Source organism: Rhinolophus hipposideros (assembly GCF_964194185.1).
Source record: "Rhinolophus hipposideros genome assembly, chromosome: 24".
Taxonomy (NCBI): Eukaryota; Metazoa; Chordata; class Mammalia; order Chiroptera; family Rhinolophidae; genus Rhinolophus; species Rhinolophus hipposideros.
Window position 1 is genome coordinate 8,077,827 of NC_138070.1, and position 13,102 is coordinate 8,090,928.

The window sequence follows — 13,102 nt, forward strand, 5'->3', positions numbered from 1 at the left end:
TAAAAGCACTTTAATTCCCTTTTTGATACGGAGAATCCGTCCTCTTCCCCTCGTGCCCCCCCTCCACCCCACACACCCCATTCCACTTTCTCAGACCCTTTAGGCTGTGTCCTCATCCGCCCCAACAAAGACCTAACATCCTCGGCAAAGCATTTCTTTTTCACCGATCAAGTGAGGCTGCGGAGAATCGGGAGGAGGGGGAGGGAAGCAGAGGGGAAAGGAGGAGGAGAGGGGGCTTCTCTGGGACTCTATCTCCCAAACCCGGCCTGGGGAGACGCTGCAGATTGCACCCCCTTCACTCCCTGCCTGCCTTGGACGAAAGGAAAGGCTTGGATGCTGGCACGTGTGTGGGGAAGGAAAGTGTGTGAGATTGTGTCTGGGTGAGCCTGACAGGGGCAATAGAGACATCTGAGGCCTGCTGTGGGCTTGGCTTGGTCAGCATTTCTGAAAGGAGCCGAGGCATCCGCGAAACTCCATTCCCCGAGAGGACACAGGGCCTTCAGCCTCCATCAAAATCCCTGAGCTCTCTTGGGTGTATCCCGGCTGAGTAACCAGCAGAACCAGAGGCAGGGCCTTTTCAGCCCCATGAAGATGTCTGAGACCTGGAGGGAAAAGGTCCGCTGTAAAATATGGGGGAAAAAACCCACAAACAATAAATACAGACTACAAAAACGAATAATGTATTTGTTGTCAACTGTACTAATTGTTCCAGTTGACTAAAGATTTCATTGCATATGAAAACAATTGGCGGGGCAGGTTTTCTTTTTCTTTCTATGCATGACCTGCCTCCTTCTCTCCCTCCTTGTTTCCTTCCTCCCCAATAATATAGCGAACACCTGTGGACCAACCCAAGCCTAGAACATAGCAGAACTTAACACCAACTAGGTGGGCCCTTCCTGATTTCAGTGCTTTCCCTCCCTGTAAGAGGTAACCATCATCTTGAGCTTTGTCTTTCTCTGTCAAAATAGGTGTGTGTTTTTTTTTTAGCACATATTTATATTCCCCCAACAATATCCCCTTTAGTTTTAGTTCGGATTTTTCTCCTTCTGCAAGAAATTCGCCAGCATGCCTGGGGATGGCCGGGCAGTCCTAGCCAACCATCATTCAGGGAGCTCCTTATGACCAAATTTCAAAAGGAAAATGTACAAAGACCTTTCACATATTTTTTTTACAGTAACATCTGCTCCATATCACGCTCTTGGTAGATTTGTACGGTGCAGGATAGAGGCTTCAAGGTAAGAGTGTCTAGGTGCCTACTAATATCTGAAAATGGTTCTGCCTCGAATCCCAGTTTCATCATAGGATTAAGTCGTGCCGGCGTTGACCAGCCTTTGCGTCCTCATCTACGAAATGGGAACAACAGAGAAGCTTGGCTTTTCATGGAGGAAAAAACAGGGGGGACTGAGCGAGAAGCAATGGGACTGTTTCCCACACTAGAAAGATAAAGTGAGCCTTCTGATCTTCGCTTCTTTCTGTCTGAGATGGGAGAAAGATGACTCCCTCTTAAAAATGTCCACAAATCGAAGCAGAGCCATTTAAGAGAAAGTGGCCGGGGCCCTAATAGCCCAATTGGGAGTCTGAGCGGCAGAAGGGCTGGCTGGCTCCCTCTCCGTGCCAGAGGATGGGCAATTACCGCCAGGCATTTTCCCGGTGAAATAGAAGGGAGAGAAATAGCAAGTAGGAGCCCCAATTATCAGGATGAAAAAACATTCCCTCATTCTTCTGTTGCAAACTGCTTTCGATGAGAGTTGGGGGGCAGTCAGAGCAGTTAGGAGACTACATGGAAATTCAAGAAGGACAATGTCTGGCCTTTCTTAGCCCAAAGGCTGGGCCGAGAGAGGAGGATGGACGGGTGGTCTGGGAGCCTGTATGAAGAGCTTCTCCCTCCAGGTTGGTTATGAGACCTGAGCAAGGCATGTCCTTCTCTGCTAAATAAAGCGAGGGGCCTGTGTCACTGGTGCTTCCAGCCATGCAAACAGAAAGGACTGTGTTTCTCTAGCCACCACCTGCTTGAGGATTTTAAGCAGTGGTGCGCTGGTAAATGCTTTACAAATGGCTTAAAAAACAACAACAAGCGAACCTATCTGATTTGTAGAGTTTGTCAATGTCCATGGTGTAAATACTCCCAGCTGACATCCTCAAACAGAGTTGGAAAGAGTTGTGCCTCAGTGCACCATTATGGGGTGTGTCCACCACACAGATACAATCAATGTAAATAACCTCAAAGAGCACAGATAAGAGTAAAACGTAGCAAAATAATCAGGAAACAGTGAATTTTTGAGGATGCGCTACCTTTGATGTGACTGATGTAATTGTCACTTTATTTAAGGGACAATTTAATGGTGGCCACATTGAAGACGTGTCCTGCCAAATTCCCGTAAATTTTGCCGTTGGCTCTAGGGAACCAGTAGGCGATGGCTGGAGCTTTGCAGAGTTTACTCAGAGCCCACCCACTCCTGCGTGCTTATCTGTGCTACCTGACGTCAATCCGCAAATCTAGCACTTTGTGATAAAAGAAAATCAATAGGCAGTTTTCCACTTCTCTCCCTGGAAAAGAGTCTTCCAGGCAACCCTGAGAGGCTGTGTTTTCAGATTAGGAAAGTGATGTTCTCTTTATTCCCTTGCCTAGAGCTTTTGTTTCTTTTAGATCACAAGACGGTGGCCTCATCATGTGCCCGTGTTCATTCAACCGCGAGCCCTGGGAGGGCCTACTATGTCTCAGTCTTGGGAGAGGGAAATGGTATGGGCTCAGGTATAGGCATTCTGCCCTTGGCAGACAAGGCAGAGACCCAGCAGCCCAGGCGCAGTTGGGGGACATGATGGGGGACAAAACGGGGAACAAGATGGGAACTCAGCCTCGCAGGGTCCCTGTACTTCTCTACTGATCAGGGTTCTCTGGAAAGCCACCCTTTTGGTGGACTAGGCTCCTCTCTCCCATTTTCTAACAAGATTTCATCCCTTTGACCCCTAGAATGTTCCTAAATCAGTGGACATAGTTCAATATGCAAAAGGCTCATGTCACTTGATTACAGAGCTACGTTTTGCCATCCAGCACAAATTAGAAACCCAAGTAATGCAAAGTGTTGGTGAGGATGTGAGGGACCCATGTACTTAGAACAGCTGGCATGACTTCGTCATATGAAATACACAAGTACTCCACGACCCAGGAATTTCACCATTAGGCATAGAGACCAGGTAAGCCTCACACCAGCCTGTGAGGGGTCACATATGAGGATGTGTGTCACAGTGTTGTTTATAGTGGGGGAGTTGAGGCGCACAGGTAAAGGTGGGGACAGACACGGGGACAGATGCCTCTGATGCCTCATGCCACATCCTCTCCCATTGCCACCCAACATCAAGGGTCCCCACCTCCAGCACAGGCTCAGTTATTTCTTACAGCATACGAGGTGTGTGTTAGATAATCAAATCGTGGCCACTCAGAGTTCTTGAATTCCATAATGATGGAATGGTGACTGTGTGGTGGTCCTTGTTCTTAGAAAATACACACTGAAGCACTAAGGGGGAAAATGGCAGATGGAGAAAATGTGTCAAAATATTAACACTTGGGGAATATAAAGAGTATACAAAATGTTCATGGATTTATTATGCTTGCCACTTTTCATTAGGTTTGAAACTTTTCTAAATAAAAGGAAAAATATACAAGGGTGGCATTATTATTGTCCCCATTTTACAGATGGGGAAACTAAGGCACAGAGCCGCTAGCATCTGTAGAACGTGCTCTAGAAATAGTAGCTGTTTGATTATTTATATAATGAGGCTCGGGGACATCACATAACCTGCTCATCGTCACACAGCATGAAAATGGAGAGATTTCAGCTTTGAAGAACCCCATCTGTCTCACCCACCAAAGGGTATGTGGACTTTGGGTGGGTTTGGATGAGATAGGGGTGAGAGAGCAGACTCTCTCCAGTTGACCTTCCAACCAGGCACTGGGTGTCCTCCCAGCTCCAGGATGAATCTTTAAGGAGCCCCTTTTCTTCCCTCCGTCCCTGCTCCACAGGAGCCTCCCCTGGGAACCCATTAGCCCCCCCTTCCCCTGTGCTCTCCCACCCTCTGCACCAGCATCCCCATAGGAGGGGCCTGACAGGCTGGGGATATTTACCAGTAAATACTAGACGTGTGTTAAACACTCTGCCGGCAGCTTCTTCCCACCCAGCAATGTTTGCTCAGCAAACACCACTAATTCCCCCGTTCTACCACCTGGTCTGGGGCCCCCAGCGCAAAGCTTGTCCTTCACCAGCCTCCCATGCCCACAGCTCTGCAGCCTCCTGGCCCCCAACAAGGTTTTTGGAGCAGAGCTGGCCTCTCCTTCTAGCACCACATCCCAAGAAAAAGTGGGGAGACAGAGTGCCTCTCTGGTTTGCTGGGGTGTCTAGACCTTGGGTAGCACCTTTAACAGAATTTCTCCAGCTCTGGGATACTGGGATGAGGGGGAGGTGAGTTTAGCGAGTTCTTCTCTCTCTGGTCTCTGTTCCATCCATCCTCCAAGATCCAGGAAGCCAGCTTGTTCCAGCTCTTCATTCATTCATTCATTCATTCATTCATTCATTCATTCATTGATTCGTTCATTCATTCATTCATTCACAAGGTATTGTCTGAGTGCCCACTGGTGTGCCAGGCAGAGCTGGGTGCTGGGGACACAATTGGTGCCCATGACTAACCTAATCAGCACAGTTTCTGCCCTCTGGGAACTGATTTAATAAAGCAGTTAGCAAACAAATCAACAGGAAGAAAATAAGAGGGTGATGGGGGGTGCACCAGCAAGGGTGGTCACAAAAGGCCCCTGGGAGGAGGGGCTATGTGAGCTCAGACTTGAATCAGTCACATCAATATGACTGATTTTTCCTTTTGCCTCAGGCTCAATGTGGCTCAGCAAGGCGCTGTTACAGATTCCGTCTTTATTTAAAATGTTGATAACTTATTTGGCATAGATTTGTAAAATTGAAATAAAATTCATAGAACAAAAAACTCACCACTTGAACCATTTTAAAGTGTACAGTTCAGTGGTGTTTAGTACATTTCCAGTGTTGTGCGACCATTACCACTTTCTAATTCCAAAACATTTTTCATCACCCCAAAAGAAGCCCCGTTCCTCCCTTCCCTGGCAACTAGTACTAGTAATCTGCTTTCTGTCTCTATGGATTTGTCTATTCTGGATTCATATAAATTCAACATGTGGTCTTTTGGGGCCTGGCTTCTTTCACGTAACAAAATATTTTCAAGCTTCACCCATGTTGTAAAGGGTATCAGTAGTCACTTCCTTTTTATTGCTGAATACTATTCCATTGTACGGAGACACCACATTGGATGAGATAGGGGTGGGATGTCTGTTGATGGACATTTGGATCATCATGGATTTTTATATTAAATTTGATTTTGCAAAATATTGCATCCAAATTTTATTTGTCACGGGAACTGAGTTTTTTGGCAGCCCCCTAAATTTTGCACCTGAGGCACCTTGCCCTAGATTCAGATTGAGTGGAACAGGGTTTCCTAGACACGGAAGAGAATGTGAGGGCCCTGAGGGGAGAAGCAGCTGGAAATGGGCCATCAATAGGGAGGGAGCCGAAGGAACAGTAAGTGCAAAAACCACGAGGCAGGCGGGGGACATTTGAAGAAAAGCATGGGGCTCTCAGAGGGCTGGAGCTCGTGATCAGGGAGAGCTGGTGAAACTCAACAGGGGTGGAGGACTGGTGGGGGTGGGATTGTGGCTGGATCACAGAGGGCCCGTGGGCCAGGGAGAGGAGTGTGGATTTCATTCTGAGTGTGAAGGAAGCCATTGGTTCATTTTGAGTTGGTAAATTTACACAGTCTGATTTTAGTTTTAAAAGCTCCCTGGCTGCTGTGTGTAGGGGTGGAAAGCAAAACAGGAAGCAGGGGACTCGGTGGGGGGGGTCGTTGAATATCAGATGAGATGCAATGAGGCCTTCAGCAGAGTGATGGTGGAAACAGAACTGAAGACAATTGTCATGAGAGAAATTTTGAATGTATAGAGAGATGATCCATTTATTCATTTGGCCAACAATTATTGTGCACCGACTGTATGCTGGGCAATGATACAGGCTGGGAATACAGTAGGGGACAGAGCCAGATGAGGTCCCAGTCTACATGGAGCTCAGAGACATGAAACAAGAAATTACAGGGGCGGCCGGATGGTTCAGTTGGTTAGAGCGCGAGCTTTCAACAACAAGGTTGCTGGTTCGATTCCCACATGGGATGGTGGGCTGTGCCCCCTGCAACTAAAGATTGAAAACAGCGACTGGCCTTGGAGCTGAGCTGCGCCCTCCCCAACTAGATTGAAGGACAATGACTTGGAGCTGATGGGCCCTGGAGAAACACACTGTTCCCCAGTATTTCCCAATAAAATAGAGAGAGAGAGAGAGAGAGAGAGAGAGAGAGAGAGAGAGAGAGAGAGAGAGAGAGAGAGAGAGAGAGAAAGAAAGAAAGAAAGAAAGAAAGAAAGAAAGAAAGAAAGAAAGAAAGAAAGAAAGAAAGAAAGAAAGAAAGAAAGAAAGAAAGAAAGACATTACAGATGTGATCAGGTGTAAAGGAAAAGATGGAGGCCTTTTGGCTGCTTTTGACCTGTGGCTGTTTCTAGAAATGGAATCTGAAACGGAATGCACTGGTCAGAGAAAGACCTGTTATACAACCGGGAGATGTGCCAAAGAAAATCCTGCTGTCTCTGAAAAACGTGTCAGTAAAGAAGGGGCCCCCACCATCCTGCAATATGGCCGCATCCTTGGAATAAGCATGTGGCCTCCCAAGGTGACCGCTTTAAAGGGAAAACACCTTCTTTGAATGATTGAGTCACCCCCAGGACTCTGAGTTGGTTGTGTCTCCCTCTCTGGTCTTTAGAGGAAATCGGAGGCCTATAGGGGAAGACTGGAAGGGGCCCATTAGCTCTCCCCAGCCTCCTTTCCTCAGCTCTCAGGCAACGGCCGTCTCCCCCGTGACTGATGATAAGTCATGGCAGGGGGCTGATTTGGAAGAAACGAGGCCAGGAGACCCCTCAGCTCTTGTGCGGGAGATACCCCATTAATCTTTAACAAACATGAAGTTCCATGAGGCCGGGCCCTCAACTAATGAGGCCTGGTTTCCCAGGACTCCCTGGGGAAGCGGAATTAACCACCAGAGGTCCTATGAGCTGGGAGCTGATTTCTCAAGGACGGAGGGCGAGCTGGTTCCTAGCCTAACTCACCTGGGGCCACCTTGACTATTCCCCCAGACTCAGGCCATAAATATCATCATTCCCTTACTATATCTCTTTATAGACACACACTTTTTAAAAAGTGAGGTATAATTGACATGCAATAAATTGCACATGTTTAAAGTGTACCACTTAATCAGTTTTGCTATGTGATACCCCTGCAAAACCATCACTGCAGTCAACATAATAAACATACCCATCAGCTGCAAAAGTGTCCTCTTTGTGATTTTCCCTCTTATCTCTCTGCACTCTCCCATCCCGAGGCAGCCAGGGCTCTGCTTTCTCTCACTAGACGTGAGTTTGCATTTGCCACAGTTTAATAGGAATGGAACCGCACAGTGGGTACCCTTTTTGGTCTGCCTCCTTGCTCTTGACCTAATGCTTTGGAGGGTCATCAGGACAGTTGTGTGTATCAATAGTTCATTTCTTTTTACTGCGGAGCAGTATTCCATTGTGTGGACAGACCACCGTTTGTGTATTGATTCCCCTGGTGATGGACATGGGTAAATCCATTCTCTTGCTCTTTTTTTTTTAAAATAAAGTTTTAATTTGAGAATAGTTTTAGATTTACAGGAAAATTGCAAAGGCAACGCAGAGAGTTCTCGTACACTCAGGTTCTCACATTATTCTGATACACTCGTCACCATTACTAAATCAATATTGAGACGTTATTATTAACTATAGCCCATACTGTATTTAGATTGCCTTCGTTTTTACCCAATGTCCTTTTACTGTCCCAAGATCCCATCTAAGATACCACATGACATTTCATTGTCATGTCTCCTTAGGCTCTTGGTGGCAGTGACAGTTTCTCAGACTTTTCTTGTTTGATGACCATGACAGTTTTGAAGAGGAGTAGTTAGGTATTTTGTAGAAGGCCCCTTAGTTGGGTTTTGTCTGATGTTTCTCTCATGACTAGACTGGGGCTCTGGGAGAAGACCACAGAGGGCAAGTGCCATCCTCATCACATCCTATCCAAGGTATATCAACAATCAACATGACTTAGCACTCTTGATGTTGACTTTGATCCCCCAGCCAAGGTCATACTTGTCCGGTTTCTCCACTGTGAAGTTTCTCTTTTCCCCCCTTTCCATTCTGGACTCTGTGGAAGGATGTCACTCTGTGCAGCCCTCACCTAAATAACTGACAGGGGGTGTATGTTCTACCTCCTTGCGGGCAGAGTCTACAGACATTATTTGGAATTCTACATTGAGATTTGTCTATTCTCTCCCATTCATTTATTTATTCAATCAATGGTTTGTTTATATTAGTATGGACTCAAGGATACTTATTTTATACTGTCCCTTTTTATAATGTCCCTTTGACATGCTCCCATTAGTGTGTGTGTGTGTGTGTGTGTGTGTGTGTGTGTTCATTTTTCTGAGCACTTCCTTAACATCTTTCTGGCAGTACAAGATGCTCCAGGCTCATCCTGTATATATTTTTTCCCCTAATTCTAGAACCAGCGGATTCTTTGGCCCATGTTTTAATCAGGTTGTTTGTTTTCTTGTTGAGTTTTAAGAGTTTTTTGCACATTTTGGATAACAGTCCTTTATCAGATATGTCTTTTGCCAATATTTTCTTCTGGTCTGTGGGCTCGTCTTCTCAATCTCTTGATCACTATATTCCCCCCCTTTTACTGACTTCACTTTTTAACATTCTTTTTTGCTTATATCTATCACACTTCTATTCAGTGCCAGGCTTAGCTGTAGACGTGTAAGTTGGTGATTCCCTGTCATGATTACTAGAGAAGTAGCTGCTACCTTTGGTGGAAGGTTAGACGGGATGAGCTCTCAAGTCTCTGTGACTCTAATGCCTTAGGGTTCCAAAAGTCCATAATCCTAAGATTTTCAGTAATTCTCACATTTTATATACTTTATTCTAAGATTCAATTAGCTTCATATTCTAAAATTCTGCCCTTCCTTGATTTTGTACAACTCAAAAAATTCATGGACATAAGGTACCCTAAAGCTACTGTGTAAAGTTGATTGGCTTAATATTCTAGAACTTTGTAATTCTGAGATTTTCCTTACTAAATTTTCTAAAATTTTATGATTCTTAAATTCTATAAATTAAGGGCTTGTAAGTCTTTACGGGTTCAATTTTAAAAGATTTCTCTAATCCTAAAATTGTATGGTTCAAAGTTCCTATAAAGCTAGAATTTTAGACTCTCTTAATCTAATATTTAAAATTCTATAATTCTAAGATGCTTTTGTTAAGTCTCCTAATGTTCTAAAGTAATATGGTTCTAAGTCTCTCTTGAGGTAATATTCTAAAATTCTCTCACTCCAAGATTCTAAGATCTGAACTTAGGCCTCTTCTAGAATCTATGGCTGGAGAGAAATCTCTGAAGCCAACTGGTCACCTTCCTGGCCCTTAGTCCCAGTACAACCAGCTCCATCCTAGATTCTCCTGGGACTGGCAGTCCAGTTCTGGATTCTGGCCAGGGTCCAGCACCTGGACCTGGAATAGAACTTGAAGATCATCAGCTCTTGATGGGCAGCTTCTCCATTATCCTGGTGCGGGGACATCAGAAGCTCCTTAAAACATTGAGACCTGGCACCCCCTGGTCCCATGAGCTCTCGCAGGCATGGAGATACTGGTTAATTAAATGAAGTGGCCAACATCTGTTGGATGACAGATCCTTGAGAGAAGAGGAAACAGGATCAGTAAGGCGTGGTGAAGGTTGCTTAGCTGGCAGGCTCTTGGACCTGCTGTAGAAGGAGAGCTACTTCTTTACAGCTTTTTCCTCTTTTGAAAGTTTGCCTGGAGCCAGTCCTTGCTAAAGGCCATTTTTCTTCCCCACCTACTTACAATTTATGTTCCTTCCAGATTGCTATCTTAGCTAGGTAGTAAAGATGAGAAAACAGGGTGGTGATCATTTTGGAGCAAGGGAAGAGAAGTCAAAGCTATTTTCCCCATCATTGAGAGGTCTTCTCACTTTCCTTACAGCTCCTGGAGGTGTACCAAGCAGGGGTTTTCAGTTGCAAATACAGAAATCTCACTCTGCCAACTAGGATTGTGTTTGGCTGCAGGTAATAGAAATGTATGTACCATAGCTTAAATAACCAAGAGGGTAAGTTTTCACAGGTAAGAAGAAATCCAGAGAGAAGCATTGCATTTGTCATCTGGACAGGAAAAAGGTGGAAGGGTGGAGAGCAAGGGGCAAAGAAGCTTCTCCTTTTTTGTGTGTGTGGGGGAATGACGTTTCCCCCCAAAGAATGCTACTCATGTTATTGCCTAGAACTGGGTCACATGGCCACTTAGAGCTGCAAAAAGTCTGGACAAGACTTTCAGCCAGCTGCACTGCTGCCTCAAACAAAATCAGAATTCTGTTGATAAGGAAAAAAGGAAAAATATGACCAGCAGCATCTGCCATGCCAACTAAAAGTTAAGTAAAGAAAAAGAAAACCTAGGTGTATACGGGCTTCAGGCACAGCTGGATCTAGGGGCTCAAAGAATATTGTCAGACATTGTGGTTTCTCTGTGTAGCTCCACTCCTACTGGCAAAAAAAGGCTCCCAGCAATGCAAGCTGACATTCTATCAGGTTAGCAACCCCAAGAAAGGAGAACATTACTTTCCTGATAGTTTCAGCAGCACTGGGGTCATATGTCCATCTCTGGCTATTCCAATATGACTGGCGACAAGCCTTGTGGTGGAAAACATACTCTGATGACCAGATTTGGGGAGTGTCCCTTCCCTGGGAATGTGCTTTCTCTATCACTCCCACTCAGCGTCAATAGTGGAGCAGACAATTTTTTTTTAAGAAAAATTACTGAATCTTGAGTCATAAATCACAAGATTTGGGTTTCATTCATTTATTCACTCCATTCATTCATTCATTCATTCATTCATTCATCTATCCAATATTCCTTCCTCTCCCTGTGTGATTTCAAGCTCACTATATCCCTTTCTAAAGGTCTCAGTGCCCCTTCTGGGAAAGAGGCAGACTCCCCTAAAATCTCATAATCATTAAGAATGCAGCTCTGGGGTCAGACACCTTTGTTTCATCCCAGGCTCTGCCACGTACCAGCTCTGTGACCTTTGGCAAGTCAGTTCCCCGTTTGGAACATCAATTTCCATCCGTCTCCATCATCCCACCTACTCAAATTGCTGTTGTGAGGTTAAATGAGATCACGCATGTAAAGCATGTAGCTAGGTGCCTGGCCCCATCATCAACATCGTCAGTATTACCTGCCTTGGGACAAGCAACATAATGACTAAAAAAACAAACCCCAAACACTAAAGCTCATTTCCTCTGCCTACTCCTCGTCCTGCCCCCCAATAACCAACACCCTTTCCAGCTTTTGCTTGGTCTAAAAGAAAGGTCTTCCCCTAATAGGAGCTTGGGGGACAGCACGCTGACCCTTTCTTTAAATTCATCTCTTCAGTGTTCCAGGGCCATCCCTGTTGGAAAAAATGACTCTCACACAGGATCCCTCAGCAGCAATTATCTAAATGGGAGGCTGGGAGGGGAGAACCATTTAGAATCCACTTCATTGCGGGATTAGCTAATTAATTAACGGTTTCACCGACAACTCGTTGGAGAAGTGTGTGTTAAACAGGAGCGCAGTGGGGCGTGATTTATCGACTCTGACACCCCCCATCCCAGCCTCTCCAGCCAAGCTTCCTCCCTCCCACCCACCCCACGACCCCCACTCTTCTGCTCTCCCCCAGAGCAGAGAAACCTGTGGGGACCCTCTCTGGAGCTCCCTCTGGAGTCTTGGGGCAGGGGCTGCTGGGTGAGGGGGGCCACGTGGAGATGACAGAAGGGCGGCCAGGGAAGGGGGTGGGCTAGGGCGACAGGGAGACAATGAAGAGATAACGAGGCAGCTGAGGCTCCAGGGGTGGCTGCATCTGCCCCTTGCCCCCAGCCCAGAGCCACTCCATCTGTGCCCATCCCGGCAGCAAGGCCCTGTAAGCATCTGCGGGTCACCACTGCTCCCTGCCTCCCAACAGTGCTGGGCCTTTCAGTGCCCCACCCATCCGATGGGCGGAAAAGAGAGTGCCATGCAGGAAGGCCAGAGACTTGGCATTGACGGGTGTGTGGGGGCCTTTTCAGAGGACTTAAAATAGATGAAGGATGAAGGGCAGGGCACAAAAGCAGAGTGGGAAAAGGAGGAGAGGCTGGAGTGAAAGGTGGATGGCGTTTCTCGGAAGACACCCCACAGGCTACTTGCGCCAATACCATGGTGACTTGTTAAAAAGCAAATATTTAAATAAATAAATAAATAAATAAAGAGATAGATAGATAATGAAACGCACATGCTTGACCCAGACAGAGCAAATCCCAATCCGATATCAGGCACGGATGTGGGGCCCAGGTAGGTGCACTTTTAACACCCCGATTCTGAATGCCTTGGAAGTTTAAGAGCCGGATTTCTAAACTTGCTAAAGGAGAACCAGGAATTCGGGCCACACCTTCAGCACAGCAAATCTGAGCCCTGGATTCCAGGTGTGGTGTCTTTTTGCAACCATGGAAGTTCTCAGCTGGGCTTCTGGGGTGTGGTAGCCCCCTGAGGTAGCAAGGCAAATGTTCGGAATACAGATGGGCATTCTTCTGAGCAGAGGGTCTAGAGCGTCCAAAGAACCTTCAAGGGGTGTGTAACCCAAGAAGAGGTTAAGTACCTTTAAATTAGCTTCTCTGAGCTCGGTTCCTTGTCTGTGATTCTAGAGGAATCACCTCAGTTCTTCACACCACGGGCAAATGTAAGCATGAGGTTAAATGCTCTCCAGTGAAAGCCTTGAGGTCTCCAAAGGGCTCCTTCCATCTGCCCCCCAGCACCTCCACACTGCATCAGGGACCCCATTGCTCACGCATCAGGACCTTGTTCAGCAGCAGAGATGAGGTGAGGGCAGCCTAGGCTGGGTCA